General features: G+C 43.9%; 1 protein-coding gene across 3 annotated transcripts in view; it reads left to right on the top strand.

Annotated features, from left to right (window-relative positions):
- The first annotated feature begins 1,306 nt into the window (after positions 1-1,306).
- Positions 1,307-21,052, top strand: part of LOC140483226 (synapse differentiation-inducing gene protein 1-like) — a 72,251-nt gene continuing 52,505 nt past the window's right edge. The window contains exon 1 of one of the 3 annotated variants that reach the window (XM_072581309.1): positions 1,307-1,776. The gene's annotated coding sequence lies outside the window, so the exon portion shown is untranslated. Of the gene's footprint in view, positions 1,777-4,423; positions 4,478-4,609; positions 4,719-21,052 lie in introns of those variants that run through there. The other 2 variants (XM_072581310.1, XM_072581311.1) reach the window with 2 other exon arrangements.

Here is a 21,052-nt window from a genome sequence, read left to right as displayed (position 1 = left end):
CCACCTTGTTGCCCCAGGAAATGCTGAGTTATGTCAGCATGGTGAACTATAGGAGGAAAGGAGAAAAGGCAAGAAGCCAGAACAGGACAAAGACCTAAAATGAATGAAGGGCAGTCAAATCTGAAGTGAACTCAAGCATTGGAGCCTGTCTGGATACCACTGTAAAGTAAATGTACAACCTTTAAAGTTATTTGGTAAACTCGTCCTCTGTTTGTCACTCTAAAATAAATTGAACTCTATTTGAGGAGTTTAGGAATTCTCAAGGCAATGGCGCGTAGCATCATTTAGTCTACGAACACATTCTACTGATGAATGCAATTAAACAAATTGATGAAAAGGAACGCAAAGTCAGTGTTTTGTAGATCATTCAGGGTTGTTCTCATTATTCCAACCCATCCAAAAAAAACGCATAAACAAGAAATTTTAATCAGTTGATTAAAAAGGATGGATATTACTTGTAAAAGTCAAGAGGGAGGAAGTCGTGAGGAATTCTGTTTCTAAAGAGCCAAATCTTACACTTATTAAAGGTCAGATTTCATGCAAGCAAAATTAATCAAAGAGAGGATTTACTACAAGTAATTGAGGAATTTAAATTGTGCATTTCATGTCCCAAAGAGCTTCACAGCCAATGGTGTAGTACTTCCTTCTGAATTGTGGTTACTGTTTTAATTTAGAGACGCAATGGGCAATTTGTGCATAGCAAACTCCCAGAAACAACAGCGATAGAATGATCCTTTTCAGCAAAGCTGACTGGGAAACGAATATTAGCCAGAGCGAGCTCATTTGCTTTTCTTTGAGTATTTCATGCAAATCAATGAGGCATCTGAAGGTGGTTGCCTACAGTAATGCGGCTCTCCTGTGTCGGCACGGTATCACACTAGCTCATTTGCTCAAGTCACTGGGGTGAGGAACATTCTGAGTCAGAATGTAATCTTAAAACTTCCCTTCAGGAAGCCTTCATTCTCTATTACATAAAGTGTGGTGGAAAATCCCTCGACCTGCGTGTGCATACGATCAGTTGGAGGTTTCAAGCTGAGTTGGATAGATTTTTGATGTTAGGTTAAGTGCTCCGAGTCATAAACTTAGAGACAGGTTTGGTGGAAATCAGTGGAGATTTAAATGAACAGCAGATGGGCGGTCTAAACCAAAATCCTAACACCAAATGAGAGAGAGCAATATTAAAAAAAACACAAAATCTGCCCGTGTCACCTTTTGTATCTGACTTTGGCCAACATCTCTGCTGACTTGCACTGCAGTAGTTTTGGAAAGTCAGCTGAGTATCTGCAGATGCGTGAGTTTTCGTTGCAATGAGAGAACGTGTTTCCTTCCTCTGTCGCTGCCTGACGCAAACCCCTCATAGTAATTCTGTTAACCTCGACCAGAGCCCAAATTAATTTAAATGGGAAATTTCACAGCTCCATAAGGAGTCGGTGTTCAGACCCATGGGCCACTGCTATCTGTACTATTGGGGGTGGGAGTAATTATTCTTGCTTAACAGTACAATCTAACCCAAGTCATGCGGGACTCTTTTTTTTTGTGTGTGCACGGTGGCTTCGTGTAGATAGTTTTACCGGAGGGAAACGCTGCAGTAGCCAATGTGTTTTGAGAGCTGTGCTCTTTGCCCGGCTCGCCTGTGTTGCAGAGCGGTCAATGGAAAACGCCTTCACTCAGTGAAAGTAAGATTGCACGGAGGGTCCGCACGGGGATTTACGCCGATGTTTCGCAAAAGGAATTACTCGCACCGTTGCACCTCGGACTGCAGTTCCCAAAACCGAGGTAAGGTCTGGAATTCGCCTCTCTCTCAGGAGTGCTTTCCCTGTTTTAGCATTGAGATGGGCCAGAACGCGAGGAGAATTGGATTAGGTTAAACTTGCAGGTTTCTGTCCGTTTGGCGTTTTATGTGGTATCTCTGGACTAGCAGCTCGGTGAAGATTGTCCACTTGAGAAAGACAAGTTTTCTGAATCCATTGAAAGGTGATATTTTCACTACACCGCTTTTCAGGCTGATTTCCTTGTATTGAAAGCAGTTACTCGTTGCAATAATACCCGAGTTATGCTGTGCCAGGCAGTTGTTACGCTGCTTATAGCATGTACACACAAGCGATATAAACCTAATGTTAGCGTTAACCTTATGGGGAAAATAATTGTCTCCCACAGACACACTGGCAGGCTTATACTCCCCCAGTACGCGCAAGTACACTGTGTTCTGTCACATGCCCACAATCACACACCACTCTCGCCCATATACTCTTATGTTCACTCGCAGTCTTCCACACACGTTTTTTTCCTACATTCCCTCACATACGCTCTGTTATATGTTCTCCCACGAGTATTCATAAACTAACGACACACACTTAAGCTCTCTCCCATATGCAATCAATCTCTCACTCGTATGCAAACCATCTTATACAACTGTCCCACAAATATTGTCTCTCCCACACATCTACTCTATACACATTCTCTTGCTCTCTGTCTCTCTCTCTCTCTCTTTCTTTCTCCATTCTCCAATCCCCCCCCCCCCCCATATACATATTCCCATTCACAAATAATTTACATTCTCATAGGTTTACATTAACACACTGTCATGCGTGCTGTCTCACATACATACACTTTTTTTTACACACACATAATCACTCTTGAAATTGCTGCCTTAGGCAGACCCTGAGCCGTGAGGATGAGACGTTTCTACTCCAGCTTAATGGGTTCTCCAGTGAACGGGCAGTCCAGCTGTAATTGGCGTCCTGTGTCATGTGCAGAGAGATGGTGTTGAGAAGCCTGGGTAGGTGAGCTATTTGCCAGTTTGTGCAGTTCCTCTGGTTCAGCTTCTGTGAGATCCTAATGTGTCTCAACGTGTTGAGTGCCTTCCTGAATAAACCTTATCCAGTTTGGTCCATCACAGCCAGGGTCTCCAATAAATTAGCAAATGTTTCACTTCAGGGATTCTTTGAGACGATCCCTATAGAGTATCTGCTGCCCCCACCCCCCCACCCGAGAGAGTTGCCCTGATGAATGGGCTGTTAGCTCAGTTGGCTGGATAGCTAGTTTATGCAGCCGAGTGCTAACAGCGGGAGTTCAATTCCCACACTGTTTGAGGTTACCATGAAGGACTCTCCTTCTCAGCCTGTCCCCTTGTCTGTGGTATGGTGACCTGTAAATCATCTGTGTTTGTTTGTCCCTTTCCCTCTCTAATGTTGTCAACCCTGTGGTCTTCTGGAGCTATGGTGAATTTGCTATTACCTGCCCTGGTCCATAAAGCCTCAGGAGTCTTGTCAGGGATCCAGTCAAGTGGAGCTGGGTTGTTTTCGTGTGATTAGTGCCTCTATGCTGGATTGAGAGAGCACTGTTCCATTGGACTGGGCTCCTTGCTACTGGATTTGGACAAACCTGTGAAACTCATATACCTTCAATGCTTTGAGGTACTTTCTGTACGTTGACCACACATGCACATTGTAACACACTTTTACACACATGCAGATATTGATATGCATGCACTACACGTTCTTCAAAACACATACATCATACACACCTACAATCATATTGTTCAAAAACACTCAGCTGAGAGTATAAATCTATTGATAAGTAGACATATGTATCTGGACAAAAATGAAAAAAGCACACATATATGCATTTTTATAACATAGACCTTGCCTTGTAGGTACTTGTTCCTTGAGAGTGGAGTCACACACAGACAGGGTGGTGAAGGTGGTGCTTAGTCCTCTTACCTCATTGGTCAGAACATTATGTAGTTCGAAGGTCATGTTGTGGTTGTACAGGACATTGGTTAGGCCACTTTTGGAAAACTGCATACAGTTCTGGTTACCCTGCTATAGGAAAGATGTTGTTAAACTTGAGATGATGCAGGAAAGGATATTGCAAGGATTGAAGGGTTTGAGTTATGGGGGGGGGGAGAGAGACTGAATAGGCTGGCACATTTTTTTTTCTTTGGAGCATCGGAGGCTGAGGGATGACCTTTATAGATGTGTGTAAAATCGTGAGCATAGATAGGGTAAATAGCCCAAGGTCTTCTTTTCCGAGGGTGGGGAGCTCCAAAACTAGAGCGCACAGGTTTTAAGGTGAGAGGGGAATGATTTTAAAAATGACCTGAGGGGTAACTTTTTTTTTCCACTGAGGGTGGTGTCAGAACTAGCTGCTAAAGGAAGTGGTGGAGGCTGGTACAATTACAACATTTAAAAGGCAGCTGGATGGGTATGTGAATAGAAGGGGTTTAGAGGGACATGGGCCAAATGCTGGTAAATGGGATAATGTCAGATTGGGCTGTCGGGTCGGCATGGAGGAGTTGGACTGAAGGGTCGTTTTCTGTGCAGCTTGACTCTATGACGATGTGTATGGATATGCACACAGATATATGCACTCTCACGCACATCCTCAGTTATTGGCACGGTGCTGATGGATAGACTGTATCACTGGGAGATTTCTGCAGAATGGAGCAGCAGTGGATGTGAGGTACACAGGGCAGGTTGGTGTGGAAGGTGCTCGTTTTTTTTCCGGGCTGGGAGATTCGAGTTCTCCGAACAGGGCAGTCTGATGCAAAGATGTTCCTGATAGACTGCAGCATTCTGCCTTCCGATTCTGCGGTCCCCACCTGTAGGGACCGCTCGGTGCCGGGAATTGCTCAGAGACTAGCCCCTCCAAGTGCTAATGGATGGCTTGAAGGGGTTTGGGTTCCGGGGCAGGCAATATAGAGGAAAGCTGATAAGGTAGGCGTTACAAAGTGCTGTCTTGCTTGGGGGGGGGGGGGGGGGAAGAGGAGTGATTATGTTGTAACCGACGATGTGAAACTGACCCATCTATACACACACATCAAACATTCACATCACATTCAGACCTGTACATCATATGCGTACCCACGGTTAGACACGCAGCACACACTGACAAACCTGCCCCAAACATTTCTGTCCATTTTGCAAATTCCCCTACACATTTAAAGGGGACACGCGTCTTAGAGTGCACCGAGTTGAGCTTCGCCTCATGAATAAGATGTTCCAGTGAATTGTAACTAATCATTGCGGGAGATTTAAGAGGCGCTATCTCCATTAGGACAATGATTTCTGCTGCTGAGTGGAGTATTGTGTGTCTCAGGTGGGTAGCACTCCGAATAAAGGGGGGGGGGGGGGGGGCAAAAACTCAAAGTACTTTTCTTCCAGATTAGAGTGGTGCTGGAAAATGTTTCAGACATCCACCCTACAAAAAGCACAGCGGTTCAGGCAGCATCCTGAACTACTGTGCTTTTCCAGCACCACTCTAATCTAGACTCTGGTTTCCAGCATCTGCAGTCATTGTTTTTACCTATTTTCTTTCAGAGCCTTCTGAGCAAACCAAATCTTAAACTACAAAGGTTTTTGTGGTTGTTAACTGCAGTCTCTGATCAACTCCGGGCGACAAGTCACTGATTCTGTGGTAATTCCATGTCTCCTCATGATTTTCTCCAATCTCTGGTTTTCAAATTTCCCCGATATATCGTGATACCGCTGGGAGGTTGACTGTCCCTCTCTTAACTGTATGTGATAGTTTTGGTTTGAAAACAGTTCAGAGTACCCTTGGGAATTGTTACTGACCGAGCTTTATTCTGGGGCTGGGGCGGGGTCATCCAGTTCCACTCAATGGGCCAAAAGGGTGTTGCAAAATCTTTCTGACTTCCATTAATACTAGTTGGAGTGAATTTCTGCATCGCGCCAGCTCCGAGTGTCAAGTTGCAAAGGTAATCTTCAGGCAGGGAGAGTGCCTTTAACAATTTGCAAAGCCTTTTCTGATGTAATGCTCCGATGGGGAGATAACATCAGGAAGTGTGGACCCCTGACACTAAACAGAGTGCCTGAGGTGTATGTTTTGACACACACAGTCACTAGACAGCTGTTTCATGACAGTCTGGACTTGGTTTTTTTAAAAGAATGTTTGGTACCTAAGTTGCAAAAATAGGCACAGCTCCCAATCAGCTCATAACTTTTTGCAGGATGGGGGTGCTCAGAAAGCATGGAGCATTTCTTCCCCCCCCCCCCCCTCCCACGATCTGTCTTCTCCTTTGTCCCCCTCATTCCCTCTTTTCAGAGAATGGTGGGAATTTACAGACTAGCAGAACAAATGTAATTTGCAAAGATGTGCTACATTGTATCTATATCAGCCAAAGCACTGACCAAGCCAGGGTGGGTTACTGCAGATGCAAGTCCCTCTATTTTGTACAGGGTGCTGAGGGTTTCTTTCAACCAGTAGGTTCTTTATCCACGTCATCATCTCTGGGCAAAAAAACATTCTCTTCCCTCTTTGTGTACGGCTCTATAGAGACAATGGACGGTGGAAAATGAGCTAGCAAGGTAATACTGCAGAAAGATTTAGAAGCTTTTGGGAGTAACAGAAGCTGAACAGGGCATCCACCTCCGAGGCTGAGGGGCTTTAAATCCAAGTGAATGCAGACTCAACTTTGGCTTAATGCATCATTTGAAAGACAGCATCTCTGGCAGTGCAGCACTCCTTCAGTACTGCAATGGGAGTGTCAGCCCGGCTCATATACTCCAGTGGGGCTTGAACACAGTACTCAGAAGGAGGTGGGGTGCACAGTCCCAGGCTGACACTAATGATAAACACATCGTCTGATGCTGACTTGGAGGGACTGAGGATTTAATGAAAATGATCTCGGCTACGTTTTCAGGATCTCTCCAGATTGTCAATTGCACTGAATTCCACTCCGATGCAGCAGATGAGTGCAATCACATTTCACCAAGATGCACCAGGATATAGGAGCTTTACGAAATGGTGGCATTTAATAAAATGCAACTGAGTAGAGTACTGAGTAAAGCACTGCACAGTTTAAAACGACACTGCCCTCAAAGAAGAATGCTTGCCTTGGAAACCCACTTAGCTACTCCACGGTCAACCTTCTGCTGTCAAGAAAATACTTGCAGTTTGATATAAACTTGCAGCCTTGACTGCTGGTGATGTTGAACAAAAGGGCCATGATTCAAAATGCTACAAATAGCACAGAGTAACTGTGGATCTCAACCTCCATATAAAAGATGCAAGATAAATTGCAGAACAAAAAGTAAGCGTTGCTAACCTAAAATACGTGCTCAATATTTCAGTGAGCCTGTCTGAACTGAGTAATTGCCAGACTTTCATCCGATCCTGGCCCAGTTCCTGTGAACAACTGCTTCAGTATCAAAGGCAGGCGCACTAGCAAACTGCTCTCCATTGGGAGAAAGAAATCAGGAGGCCAGTCCCATGCTGGCGAAAGAGTGGAGAGAGAAACCAATTAAGAAAAATGCCTCATCCATGACCATTCCTGCAACTAGGGAAAGGAGTCCAGTTCCAATCTCCGAATGCATTCCGAGTCAGTCACATTGTTTCCTAGGTAAATTGTACAATCTAAGAATGTAATTTTTGAAAGAATGATGATACCATGTAAGGATTCTAAGGCATTCTGTCTTGTTTTCACCTGCCTAGCTATATTCTTATTAGTTTTCTAAAATTTTCTGAATGTGAATGTTCCTCCCCTAATGAGTGGCTAACTGGACTAAGTCAGGCTAAGAGTCAACCGTGTCAGTGTGTGACTGAAGTTGCAGACTAGGTAAGGATGGCAGGTTTCCTTCACTAAAGGGCATTCGTGGACCAGTTTGTTTTATAATGATCTGGCAACTTTGTAACCATTTTGACTGGTGGCATGTTTTCATTTCCAGATTTGGTTTTAGACTAACTGATTGTCAAAACTAAGCTAAAGTGAGGACTGCAGATGCTGGAGATCAGGGTCAAGATTAGAGTGGTGCTGGAAAAGCACAGCAGGTCAGGCAGCTTCTGTGGTCCAAGAAAATTGACGTTTCAGGCAAAAGTCCTTCATCTGATTGTCAAAGCTACCCTTATGATATTTTGATGCAGATTCTGTGGCTTATTAATTCAGGCCTCTGGATACCTATTCTAGTAACATAAACACTATATACTGCCTTACTTCTATCTTGTATATGCTTCTTCTAGACCATGTTTAGAGGGTGAGATGACCACAACAATGTCCACAAGGTGAAAACAACTCTAACTGTAAACTTCCATGTGTTTGTGTCCCATCCTCCTGTCACCATTCTGGAGGAATCTCAGAACTGCCCAAGAGACTAAAAATGATGTCTCTCAATGGCTTCTGAGCTTGAGGTGTGTGATCAGTTGTTGTCCGCAGGCACTGTCTCCAGTCTTTCAACTGTTCAACTCCTGGACCAGAATCCCAATTATGTCTTCCTTTTGATTCCTTCACAAAGTCTCTTACAATGGTTGAAAAGAGAGGAGATCTGTAGCAATGTAAGACCTACACTCTGAGTGAACAGCAACAAATTTTGAACAAAGGATGTTAAGAGAGGGCATCTTGGAACTCTTAAAGACCAGGCTCCAGCTCCATCTGAACCTCTGATGCTGAGTTCCTTTACATAAGCTATGTGTCATCCTTGATGTACTTGTAGATTTCCCTTTTAATCTTCAGGGATTTGCCCATGTCTATACCAGTTGTTTTGTATAAACAAGAACAGTGGTTTCTGGAGATCTGAAACAAAAACAGAAATTGTTGGAGAAACTCTGTTCTGGCAGTGTCTGTAGAGAGAAAACAAGTTGATGGATAGTGAAGGAGGTGTTTGGTATGCTTTCCTTTATTTGTCAGAGTATTGAGTACAGGAGTTGGGAGGTCATGTTGTGGCTGTACAGGATGTTAGTTAGGCCACTGTTGGAATATTGTGTGTAATTCTGGTCTCTTCCTATCGGAAAGATGTTGTGAAACTTGAAAGGGTTCAGAAAAGATTAACAAGGAGGTTGCCAGGGTTGGAGAATTTGAGCCACAGGGAGAGACTGAACAGGCTGGGGCTGTTTTCCCCTGGAGTGTTGAAGGCTGAGGGGTGATCTTATAAAGGTTTACAAAATTGAGGGTCATGGATAGGTTAAATAGAAAAAGTCTTTTCCCTGGGGTGGGGGAACCAAAGAACTAGAGGGCATAAGTTTAGGGTGAGAGGGGAAAGATATAAAAAGAGACCTAAGGGGCAACATTTTCATGCAGAGGGTGGTACGTGGTATGGAATGACCTGTCAGAGAAAGTGGTGAAGGCTGATACAATTAGAACATTTAAAAGGCATCTGGATGGGTATGTGAATAGGAAGAGTTTGGAGGGATATGGGGTGAGTGCTGGCAGGTGGGACTAGATTGGGTTGGGGTATTTGGTCAGCATGGACGGGTTGGACCAAAGGGTCTGTTTCCATGCTGTATATCTCTAGGACTCTATGCCTTTTAGAGTCCAGTGACCCTTCTTGCTTTGTGTCCTGGAGGGATTATCAGTCTCTCAGTAGCCAGTGATCTTTGTCCTCTGTTTTTAAGACCATAAGACATAGGAGTGGAAGTAAGGCCATTTGGCTCATCGAGTCCACTCTGCCATTTAATCATGGCTGATGGGCATTTCAACTCCACTTACCCACATTCTTCCTGTAGCCCTTAATTCCTTGTGACATCAAGAATTTATCAATCTCTGCCTTGAAGACATTTAGCATCCCGGCTTCCACTGCACTCTGTGGCAATGAATTCCACAGGCCCACCACTCTCCGGCTGAAGAAATGTCTCCGCATTTCTGTTCTGAATTTACCCCCTCTAATTCTAAGGCTGTGTCCTCAGATCCTAGTCTCCTCACCTAACGGAAACAATTTCCTAGCATCCACCCTTTCCAAGCCATGTATTATCTTGTAAGTTTCTATTAGATCTCCCCTTCTAAACTCCAATGAATACAATCCCAGGATCCTCAGCTGTTCCTCGTATGTTAGACCAACCATTCCAGGGATCATCCATGTGAATCTCTGCTGGACACGCTCCAGTGCCAGTATGTCCTTCCTGAGGTGTGGGGACCAAAGCTGGACACAGTACTCCAAATGGGGCCTAACCAGAGCTTTATAAAGTCTCAGCACATCACTGCTTTTATATTCCAACCCTCTTGAGATAAATGACAACATTACATTCGCTTTCTTAATCACGGACTCAACCTGCATGTTTACCTTTAGAGAATCCTCGACTAGCATTCCCAGATCCCTTTGTACTTTGGCTTTATGAATTTTCTCACCATTTAGAAAGTAGTCCATGCTTTTATTCTTTTTCCCAAAGTGCAAGACCTCGCATTTGCTCACATTGAACTCCATCAACCATTTCCTGGACCACTCTCCCAAACTGTCTAGATCCTTCTGCAGCCTCCCCACTTCCTCAGTACTACCTGCCTGTCCACCTAACTTCGTATCATTGGCAAACTTCACTAGAATGCCCCCAGTCCCTTCATCCAGATCATTAATATATAATGTGAACAGCTGCGGCCCCAACACTGAACACTGCGCGACACCGCTTGTCACCAGCTGCCATTCCGAAAAGAACCTCTTATCCCAACTCTCTGCCTTGTATCAGACAGCCAATCCTCAATCCATATCAGTAGCTCACCTTGAACACCATGGGCCCTCACCTTGCTCAGCAGCCTCCCGTGTGGCACCTTATCAAAGGCCTTTTGGAAGTTTAGATAGACCACATCCCCTGCGTTTCCCTGGTCTAACCTACTTGTCACCTCTTCAAAGAATTCCAACAGGTTTGTCAGGCACGACCTCCCCTTACTAAATCCATGTCGACTTGTTCTAATCCGACTCTGCTCTTCCAAGAATTTAGAGACCTCATCCTTCATGATGGATTCTAGAATTTTACCAACAACCGAGGTTAGGCTAATTGGCCTAAAATTTTCCATCTTTTGTCTTGATCCTTTCTTGAACAAGGGGGTTACAACAGCGATCTTCCAATCATCCGGGACTTTCCCTGACTCCAGTGACTTTTGAAAGATCTCAACCAATGCCTCCGCTATTTCCTCACCCACCTCCCTCAGAACTCTAGGATGTATCCCATCGGGGCCAGGAGATTTATCAATTTTAAGACCTTTTAGCTTTTCTAGCACTTTCTCTTTTGTAATGGCAACCATACTCGACTCCGCCCCCGACTCCCTTTAATTGTTGGGATATTACTCATGTCTTCCACTGTGAAGACTGACGCAAAGTACTTATTAAGTTCTCCTGCTATTTCCTTATCTCCCATCACTAGGCTTCCAGCATCAGTTTGAAGTGGCCCAATGTCTACTTTTGCCTGTCGTTTGTTCCTTATGTATTGAAAGAAACTTTTACTATCATTTCTAATATTACTGGCTAGCCTACCTTCATATTTGATCCTCTCCTTCCTTATTTCTCTTTTGTTATCCTCTGTTTGTTTTTGTCGCCTTCCCAATCTTCTGATTTCCCAGTGCTCTTGGCCACTTTATAGGATGTCTTTTTCTTTGATACATTTCCTGACTTCCTTTGTCAGCCATGGCTGTCTAATCCCTCCCCAGATAATCTTTATTTTCTTGAGGATGAACCTCTGTACTGTGTCCTCAATTATACCCACAAACTCCTGCCATTTTTGCTCTACTGTCTTCCCTGCTAGGCTCTGCTTCCAGTCGATTTTCGTCCGTTCCCCCCTCATGCCTTTATTTAACTGTAACACCATTGCATCCGATTTTGCCTTCTCTCTTTCAAACTGCAGACTGAACTCTACCATATTATGATTGCTGTTTCCTAAGTGTTCCCTTAATAAAGATTTTTTTATAAAGTCTGGTTCATTACATAGCTCTAGGTCCAGAATATCCTGCTCCCTTGTGGGCTCCATGACAAGCTGTTCCAAAAAGCTATCCTGTAAGCATTCCATGAATTCCCTTTCTTTGGATCCACTGGCAGCATTATTTACCCAGTTCACCTGCAGATTGACGTCTCCCATGATCACCGTGACCTTGCCTTTCTGACATGCCTTCTCTTTTTCCCGGTACATGTTGCGCCCCTGGTCCTGACCACTGTTAGGAGGTCTGTACATAACTCCCATTATGGTGTTTTTGCTTTTGTGGTTCCTCAATTCCACCCACACAGACTCCACATCATCCGATGCTATGTCATTCAGTGCCATAGGTTTAATTTTGTTCTTAACTAACAAGGCAACCCCTCCCCCTCTGCCCACCTCCCTGTCTTTTCAATAAGTTGAAAACCCTTGGATGTTTAACTGCCAGTCCTGACCCCCCTGTAACCACGTCTCTGTGATGCCTACCACATCATAATCATTCACGATGATCTGTGCCATTAGTTCATCTGCTTTGTTACGAATGCTACGTGCATTCAGGTAAAGTGCCTTAATGCTAACTTTCTTATCATTAGAGATATTGGAAGTCATAAGATGTCCTAAGTTATCCTTCCTTTTTGCTGCATTCCCAGTCTGCCTCGAGTTTAAATCCGCCTGGAAACATGCTATCCTGTTGCTTATCTTTCCATTTAACTCCATACTCCCTGTCGCTTTCACTTTCCCCTTCTCCCCCTCTTTCCCCACCCCCCACCCCAAACTCAAAGTTTAAAGTCCTACTCACCACCCTATTTATCCTCTTTGCTAGAACATTGGTACCTGATCGGTTCAGGTGGAGACCGTCCCAACAGTACAGATCCCGTCCCCCTTCTCGGTTCTGTTTTAAACTCTTAAATGTTTTAAAGGAACTGAAATGGGTATTCACATATAGAGGCAAAAGGCTACCCAAGGCCACGGTGACCAGACTGAAGGATTTAAAATAGAGGTGCAGCAATTGGATAAGTTATTTTCACTTGAAGTTAATGAGACTGTGACCAGATGAGTTACATTCGAGGATAATGATGTAAGTGAGCATAAAGCTGAGGGTTATTGCCAAAGCACTGGCAGTAATCTTTTGATCTTCCCTGGATTGGGGATGGTGCGGGCTGATTGGAGGGTGGCACAGTGGCTCAGTGGTTAGCCCTGCTGCCTCACAACACCAGCGTCCCAGGTTCCATTCCAGCCTTGGGTGACTATCCGTGTGGAGTTTGCACTTTCTCCCCGTGTCTGCATGAGTTTCCTCCCACAGTCACAAGATGTGCAGGTCAGGTGAATTGGCCATGCTAAATTACCCATTGTGTTTGCATTAGTCAGAGGGAAATGGGTCTGGGTGGATTACTCTTCGGAGAGTTGGTGTGGACTTGTTGGGCCGAAGGACACTGTAAGGAATCTAATCCAAATTGTGAAAATTAACATTGATTCAAAAACAAAAGCTCTGCAATTACAGGCTAGGCCAGTCAACTTCAGGGGTGGAAAGCTTCTGGAAACAATTACTCTGTTAAAGCTAATAAAATATAGGGAAAAATGTGAATTGATTTGGAAGCTTCATCATAGATTGGAGAGATGATCATATCTAACTTGCTGGCATTTTATGAAGTAATTGAAACAATTGATGAGGAAAACGTAGTTGATGTGGTGTGCGTGGACCTCCAGAAGGCTTTTGATGCAGTACCAAACAACAGACTTGAGTAAGGTGATGGGTCATGGGATAAGAGATACTGTAGCAACTTGGATGCAAAGTTAGCTAAAGGATGGAAACCAAGTAATGGTCAGTGGTATTTTTGAGGCTTGTTGGAGGTTTGTAGTGGAGTTCCCCAGGTGCCACTATTGGAAACCTCGCTTTTAATTTTATATATGCATGTATGGTAGAATTTTAAGATGAGGACAGTGTGGACTTTCAAAATTAGATTAGATTTCCTACAGCGTTGAAACAGGCCATTCGGCCTAACCAGTCCACACCGACCCTCCAAAGAGTAACCCACCCAGACCCATTTCCCTCTGACTAATGCACCTAACACCAGGGGCAATTTAGCATGGCCAATTCACCTGACCTGCACATCTTTGGACAGTGGGAGGAAACCGGAGCACCTGAAGGAAACACTCCGACACTGGGAGAATGTGCAATCTCCATACAGACAGTCGCCCAAGGCTGGAATTGAACCTGGGTTCCTGGCACTGTGAAGCAGCAGTGCTAACTACTGAGCCACTGTGCCACCCTTATGGAATTTGTACAATGGTGGAGCAGTCAGATAAATGGTACAGGAAGTTCAATGCAGAGAAGTGTAAGGTACATCTTGGTACAAAGATCCTGGAGACAGGGTAAAACAAATGGCACTATTCTAAATGGTGTGCAGGAGCAGAGAGACCTGGAGATGTATTTACCTCGAGTCATTAAAGATAGCAGGGCAGATAGAGAGAGCTGTTAACAAGTATTGTATTCTCGGCTTCAAAAATAGGGGTATAGAGTACAAGAGCAGGAAGGTCATAGTGACTTGTATAGGACACTGGTTAAAACTCAGCAGGAGTATTATGTACAGCTCTGGCACTATACAATGGAAAGAATGTGAATACATTGACGAGAATGCAAAAGGGTTGTATAAGAATGGTACCAAGAATGAAGCACTTCAGTTATGATGAAAGATTTGAGAGAGTTTTTCACAAGAATACTGAGAGATTTGATAGAAATCACGAGGGCTCTGGACAGAGTAGCTAGAGAGAAACTTGCCTGCTCCAAAAATGATCAAGAGCCAGAGGGCACGGTTTTAACAAAAAACAGAAGTTGCTGGAAAGGCTAAGCAGGTCTGGCAGCATCTGTGAAGAAAAATCAAAGTTAACATTTCGGGTCCGGTGACCCTGCCTCAATTTTATTTTTGCTTCTGATTTTATAGCACCAGTAGTTCTTCTGGTTTTCATTTGCCACAGTTTTAAAATGTTTTGCCAAAGAAGCAAATATGTAGTGAGAAACATTGTTTTTAATGCAATGAATAATCAGGCCTGGAATGCACTGCCTGACATTGCGAAGGCGGCAGGTTTAACTGAGGCACTTAAGAGGCCACTAGATTGTTTAAATAAAAACAATCTACCAGGTTATTGGGAAAAGTCAGGAGATGGCACCAAGTTAAAATGCTGAGAGCCTGCTTAGCCACAGTTGGCTAAATGGCCTTTCTATTTAACTGTAACAATTCCATGATTCTGAAATGATGGATCAAAGCATTGAGTTTCAATCCTGTTTTGCTGAGGGAGGTCAAGGTGTGCTACATGAACTGAATGCAAACCCAGGTCTGTGCAAGTCTTGAACTTCTGGTGGTCAGGTGGATGTCTTTGTCCTTACTGTAATGTTGTCCCTCTCCAGTTGGCAATATGTAAGGGCCCCTTTCTCTTTCTTGTGTTGCCAATGAGTCACTGCAGGCAACCAACTGCTAGTCGTTCATCTGAATAGAGACCCAGCGCTGAGATGCACGTGGAGATGTGACAGGGTGGAGGTGATGGAGGGACATGGAGAGGTAGGGAGGGGGCGAGAAATGATGAAGGAAGGTAAGGGTGAGAGAGGGAGGGCAAGGAGTAGTTGAGATAAAGGGAGAGGAAAAACACTGAAGGAGGCTGTGGCAAATGTAAGGAAGTCAATTAGGTTTAAATTGTTGCCTCGTGTTCCTGAACAGCCACAGCTTGACTCAAAAACCCTCAATAGATGGGGAATAATGAGAGAAATCCTTTCAGATCTCTTTGAAGTTACCTGGAAGATAAAGAACGGTGCATCACTTTTAGAAGCTCAGGGAGTGCTGTAAAAAGTTGTGCAATTTGGCAATCAAGTTGTGAAGAGGACCTGAAGAATTTGCTTACTGATAAAGATTATATAAGTGAAGTGGCAAAAAAAATTGATTGGTATAATTTGGGGCTATCTTTTAGATTACATTACTTGCAGATTGAAATTAATTCAATATGGGTATCATCTTACAAATATCATTTTGTTGTGATTTTTGTTTTGCATTATTTAGTGATATTTAAATGAGAGTGGGGAGAAGTACTAGCCACTGCTGGGATTACCCAGGATCCCTGGCACTGGCACCATATTCAAAAGGTCATTGCGCAGCCGATCAAGGCCATTGGAGGCCAAGACCACAAACTATGCCGGCTTGGTCTGAGGTTCCCACTGTGCAGTCTCCACAGTGACTTGCTCTGCTCCACCAGAGTAAGTGCTGCCGTCTTTTCTCTGCTACCTCAGTCACTCTGTCTTTACTAGTACATCCACCTCCCATCAAGGCTAATGTTCTACCTCTCGCTATAACAGACAGCAACTTCTCCACTCATGCCCACTCAACATCCCACCTTACTCACCCTGCATGCCCTCTGCACAGTCTGATCACTCACTTCCTACACCCTTCCTGAAGAAGGGCTCCTGCCCGAAACGTCAATTCCCCTGCTGCTTGGATGCTGCCTGACCTGTGCTTTTCCAGCAACACATTTTCAGCTCTGATCTCCAGCATCTGCAGTCCTCATTTTTTTCCTACACCAGCACCAAGAACTGTCAACCACGTTTATCTCACTCAATCTCTCTCTTTTATCACGTTCCAGGCCCACAATACGAGTGAGAGAACCAGCTCTGATACCCACCATTCAGCTCCTTACCCCTAGACTGGGAGGAACCGAACACTGATGCAGGACTGATTTGCATCCAAGCCCCTGGTTTAGTATCAGAGGTTGCCTTCTAGTTACTGTGCTGAGACTCACTGCCTGAAGGGTGTCTACCTGGACTTTACTGAGCACTACTCCCCTTAGACCTTCCAGTGTGACTTTCTGCTTGAAGCATGTGGGGCGGACATAACACTGACCTAGCACGATGCTGCACTGCAACATTTCTACCCCTTGACTGGTTTCCAGCATGTGCAATCCTTGTTTTTACCTAGAGACTGCAAAATGCTGTAGCACAGAAGCAACTGGATGTCTGCACAAAAGGTTAGAATGCAGGTGGTACAAGTAACTCAGGAGAAACATTTTGTCTTTATTACATGGGGGAGCAGAGTTTAACAAGTGACAAGACTTGCTGGCATGGTTTCGAATGTTGGTGAGACCACAGCTAAAATATTTGTATACAATTTTACACCTGATTTAAGGCATAATATACTTGCATGGGAGGCTGTTCAGAGAAGGTTGTGTGGGTTGACTCCTAGATTAGTTCTTAGTGCATTAGTCAAAGATTGAGTGAACTGGCCCCATGCTCCATTTCAAATAATGGGAGGAGATTTTATTAAAGGATGCTGAGGGAGCTTCCCAGGATAGGTGGCAAAAAAAATTACTCCTTTCGTGTGGGAATCTGGCGACTTAGTTTGAGAATTGAGAAGTCTCCCTTTTAAGATGGAGATGAGTTTCTTTTCTGAGGATCCAATTTTGCATTTGCAATTCTCTACCTGGATTTTCAACTATGTTCAAAGGTGAGTGAGACCGATTTCAGATCCCCTCTGTAGATAGTCATAGAGATGTACAGCACGGAAACAGACCCTTCAGTCCAACTCACCCATGCTGACTAGATATCCCAACCCAATCTAGTCCCACCTGCCAGCACCTGGCCCATGCCCTTTTAATGTTGTTATTGTACCAGCCTCCACCACTTCCTCTGGCAGCCCATTTCATACATACATCACTCTCTGCGTGGAAAAAGTTGCCCCTTAGGTCACTTCTTATTTCTTTCCCCTCTCACCCTAAACCTATGCCCCCTCGTTCTGAACTCCCCCCACCCCAGGGAAAAAACTTTGTCTATTTATCCTACCCATGCCCCTCATGATTTTATAAACCTGTATAAGGTCCTCACTCCTCAGCCTCTGACGCTCTTGGGAAAGCAGCCATAGCTTATTTAACATCTCTCTATTGCTCAAATCCTCCAACCCTGGCAACATGCAACCATTTATATTTTAAGGAAAAAAAAAATCCTTCCCCTGACTAAAAGAGTCACAAGAAACGATTTGAGCATTTGCCAATGGCTACGAATCACATGTGTAAGTGTTCCTGACAGCTTTCCAGTCAGTGGCAGGATTTAAGGGGGCCTAGCAAATATTCAACAGTCATGGATCCTTTCTCCTGAGTAAAATGAGGCCAACTTGCTTCATTATCTCCACTTACCTGCACTAGTTTTTTTTTACAAAGGACCCAACTGCATTTGAACCAACTGGAAAGGTGAGCTGGAATCAAAATGGTTTTGAAGTCCTGTGGGCCACACAAAGGAAGCTATGGCCCATACAGCCATTGATTCCGGTTCAAGAGCAGAGCTATTGTTTGACTAACTTGCTCCTGGTACACTGATTGGGACCTGGCCAATCCCAGCTCGCTCCCATACTAGCCTGGTCATAAATAGGTCTCAACTAATATAATAGTAAAACACTTCAGATTCTGGAATCAAATGTAGAGAGGAGGTGCTGACAATATTTATGTCAGACAGCATCTATGGACAGCAAAACTTGAACTCTCTTCCTGACTTTGCCCAACCATCTTCAGCTGCTTCATCAATCACCTTCTTTCTATCATAAGGTCAGAAGTAGGGATTTTTGCACAATGTTCGGCACTATTCGTGGTTCCTCCGATACTGAAGCAGCAAGACCAGGGCAATATTCAGGCTTGGGCAAACAAGTGGCAAGCAATATGCATGCCACTCCCAACTGTTGTCCCTTAGCGTTCAATAAACTGACCATCACTAAATCCTGTCCTATTAACATCCCGAGGGTTATGGCTGGCAAGAAACTGAACTGTACCAGTTCAGTTTAATACGGACTACTGCAGGTCCTAACTCCTCAAATCCTAGTCACTATCCACAAGGCACGGGTCAGGAGTGTGATGAAATACACCCCACTTGCCTGGATGAGTGCAGTTCCAACAACATTGACACTTGACACCATTCAGGACAAAGCTGCCTGCTTGATTTCCAACCCATGGACCATGTTGAACATTCGTTCCCTGCATCACTACACCCCGAGTGTGTACCGTCTATAAGATGCACTGTGACAATTCACCGAGGTTTTTTTTTAAACCGTATCATCCAAATATGCAACCTCGTCCACTTAGGACAAGAACAGCAGATACGTGTAAATGTCACCACCTGCAAGTTCCTCTCCAGGCTACACACAATCGACTTGGTTTTTGGTTTGATTTATTATTGTCACATGTACCTAGGTACAGTGAAAAGTTTTGTTTTGTGTACAGTACAGGCCGATCACACCATATAAAGTTCCAGAGTAATACAATAGAGCAAAGAATACAATGTTACAGCTGCACAGAAGGTGTACAAATAATGAGATCAACATCAAATTTAAACTTTTGAGAAGTCCATTCAGAAGCCTAATAACAGTGGGGAAGAAGCTGTTCTTGAATCTATTTATACGAATATAAAACCTTTGTCTTCTGCCCAATGGAATAGGATGGAAGGGAGTATAACTGAGATGGGGAGAGGTCTTTGATTATGTTGATTGCTTTCCCAAAGTGGGAAGCATAGATGGAGTCAATGGATGGAAGGCTGCTGTGTTCACAACTGTGTAGTTTCTTGTGGTCTTGGGAAGAACGGTTGTAAACAAGGAAATCTATTGCTGTTCGTCACTGGGTCAAAATCCTAGAACTCCTTTCCTAATGACACAGTGGGTGTTCCTTCACCACATGGACACGGGAAGTACAAGAAGGCAGCCCATCACCAACACCTCCCAGGGCAGTTAAGGATCAGCAATAAATAAATCAATTAACTCTCTGTTTTTACGACAGTTTAGGCATTTAACTGGAGATTTAAGGGAAGGCTTGAAGTTGTAATTAGCTTTTCAAACATTGTTTACCATTTGAGGCATTATTAGTTGGGGTTTCTACCTTTGTCCCCAATGAAATAGAAACATTGGAAATGCTGGTCGCCTGAGAAGAGAAAGCAATTTAACTGATAAAGTATTTTTGTAATTACATCAGTGGGAGAACAGTGATGCAGAAACTCACTGGATGAATAATCAAGCTAATGTCAGTTCAAACCGTACCACTGAGGCTTGAAAATTTGAATTACATTTGTTTTTCAAAGTTTTTTTTTTTAAAACACTGGTTAAAATGATCATGAAGCTCTAGGATTGTTGTAAACACCCAACTGGTTCACTGTCCTGCAGGGAAGGAAATCTTTTGACCTTAATAGTCTGGCTGATAGGTGACTCCAGTCCCACACTAGTGCAACTGGTGCCCATGGAGTGCCCGCACAAACCACTCTGTGTCCAAATGCTACAGCAGTGGCTGAACAAAGAGTCCTCCCCCTCGCTTTTCCAAAATAACAAGGGCTGGCCAAGAAGTAGCGACCCTGCCAGTAACACTCTTCACATCTTAAGAATGAATTCATTCAAAAGTCTAACAATAGCATTTCATAGACTGTGTCAATTGTTTTTATACAAACAGGACAATGTCAGTGTTTGTATACAGAGCATATGTACTGAGTGATATCATTCATTTTGTCCAAGAACAGCTAATTTGCCAGTTGAGTTACAAGGTTTTTCTGACTGGTAGCATAAACCATTCTCGATTTATGGCTTTTTCACATTGCCTCTATTTATAATCAAGTCAGAACACAATTGACGATGACAATGGCTGTGATTAAGATGTAAAAATAGAAAATACTGGAAGTGTGCAGTAGGTAAATCCAGTATCTGTCGTTGGAAGGTAGGTCACTGTTTCAGATAGAGACCTTCAATATTATTTCTAGTTCAACTGCTGCAAAGCCCCTTCCCTTAATTTCTGCTCCCTTCCTCTCCTTTGCCCTAGCCTATACTCCATTCCTTTCCCTAGTGCCCTCCCCAGTACCCTTTTCATTCTGCCAGGCATCATACCTTCACATACCCTCCACCCTGACTATTTTATCCTCTCCTTCCCATTATTGTCCAAGGTCAATATTTGTTTTTCCCTTGCTTTCTCCTTTTTTGTATTCGCCTCCTGTCTCTGCCTCCCCTTCAAGTTTTTTTTTTCCTCAGTCCCTTCCCTTGCCGTTCTGTCTACCATTCCTATAAGCATTCTCTCCATCCTTTTATATTGCCTCCCCTCCTTTTACTTGCGTATTTCCTGTTGTCCATTCCTAATGTCCCAGGCAAGTCTCACCAGTGATTCCAGGCTTTAAACTGAGTGTATCACCACGTAGAATAGCACAGGAGGAGGCCATTCAGCCCATCAAGTCTGCACCAGCTATTTCAAAGGGCAATTCAGGGTGTCCCATTCCCTGATCTCTCCTCCACACTTTTTCCTCTCTTGTGATATCCTTTTCCCTTTTGAAGACTGCCATTGAAATCTCTTTCCACCATTCTCTCTGTTAGTATACTTCTCATGTTGACTGGTTGTTACATAAAAGATTTGTTTGCTGTCATTGTTTTTTACTTTTACT

This window comes from Chiloscyllium punctatum, chromosome 11, assembly GCF_047496795.1.
Source record: "Chiloscyllium punctatum isolate Juve2018m chromosome 11, sChiPun1.3, whole genome shotgun sequence".
NCBI classification, from domain to species: Eukaryota; Metazoa; Chordata; class Chondrichthyes; order Orectolobiformes; family Hemiscylliidae; genus Chiloscyllium; species Chiloscyllium punctatum.
Note: the sequence above shows the minus strand (reverse complement) of the source record. Positions and strands in the feature narration are given on the sequence as shown.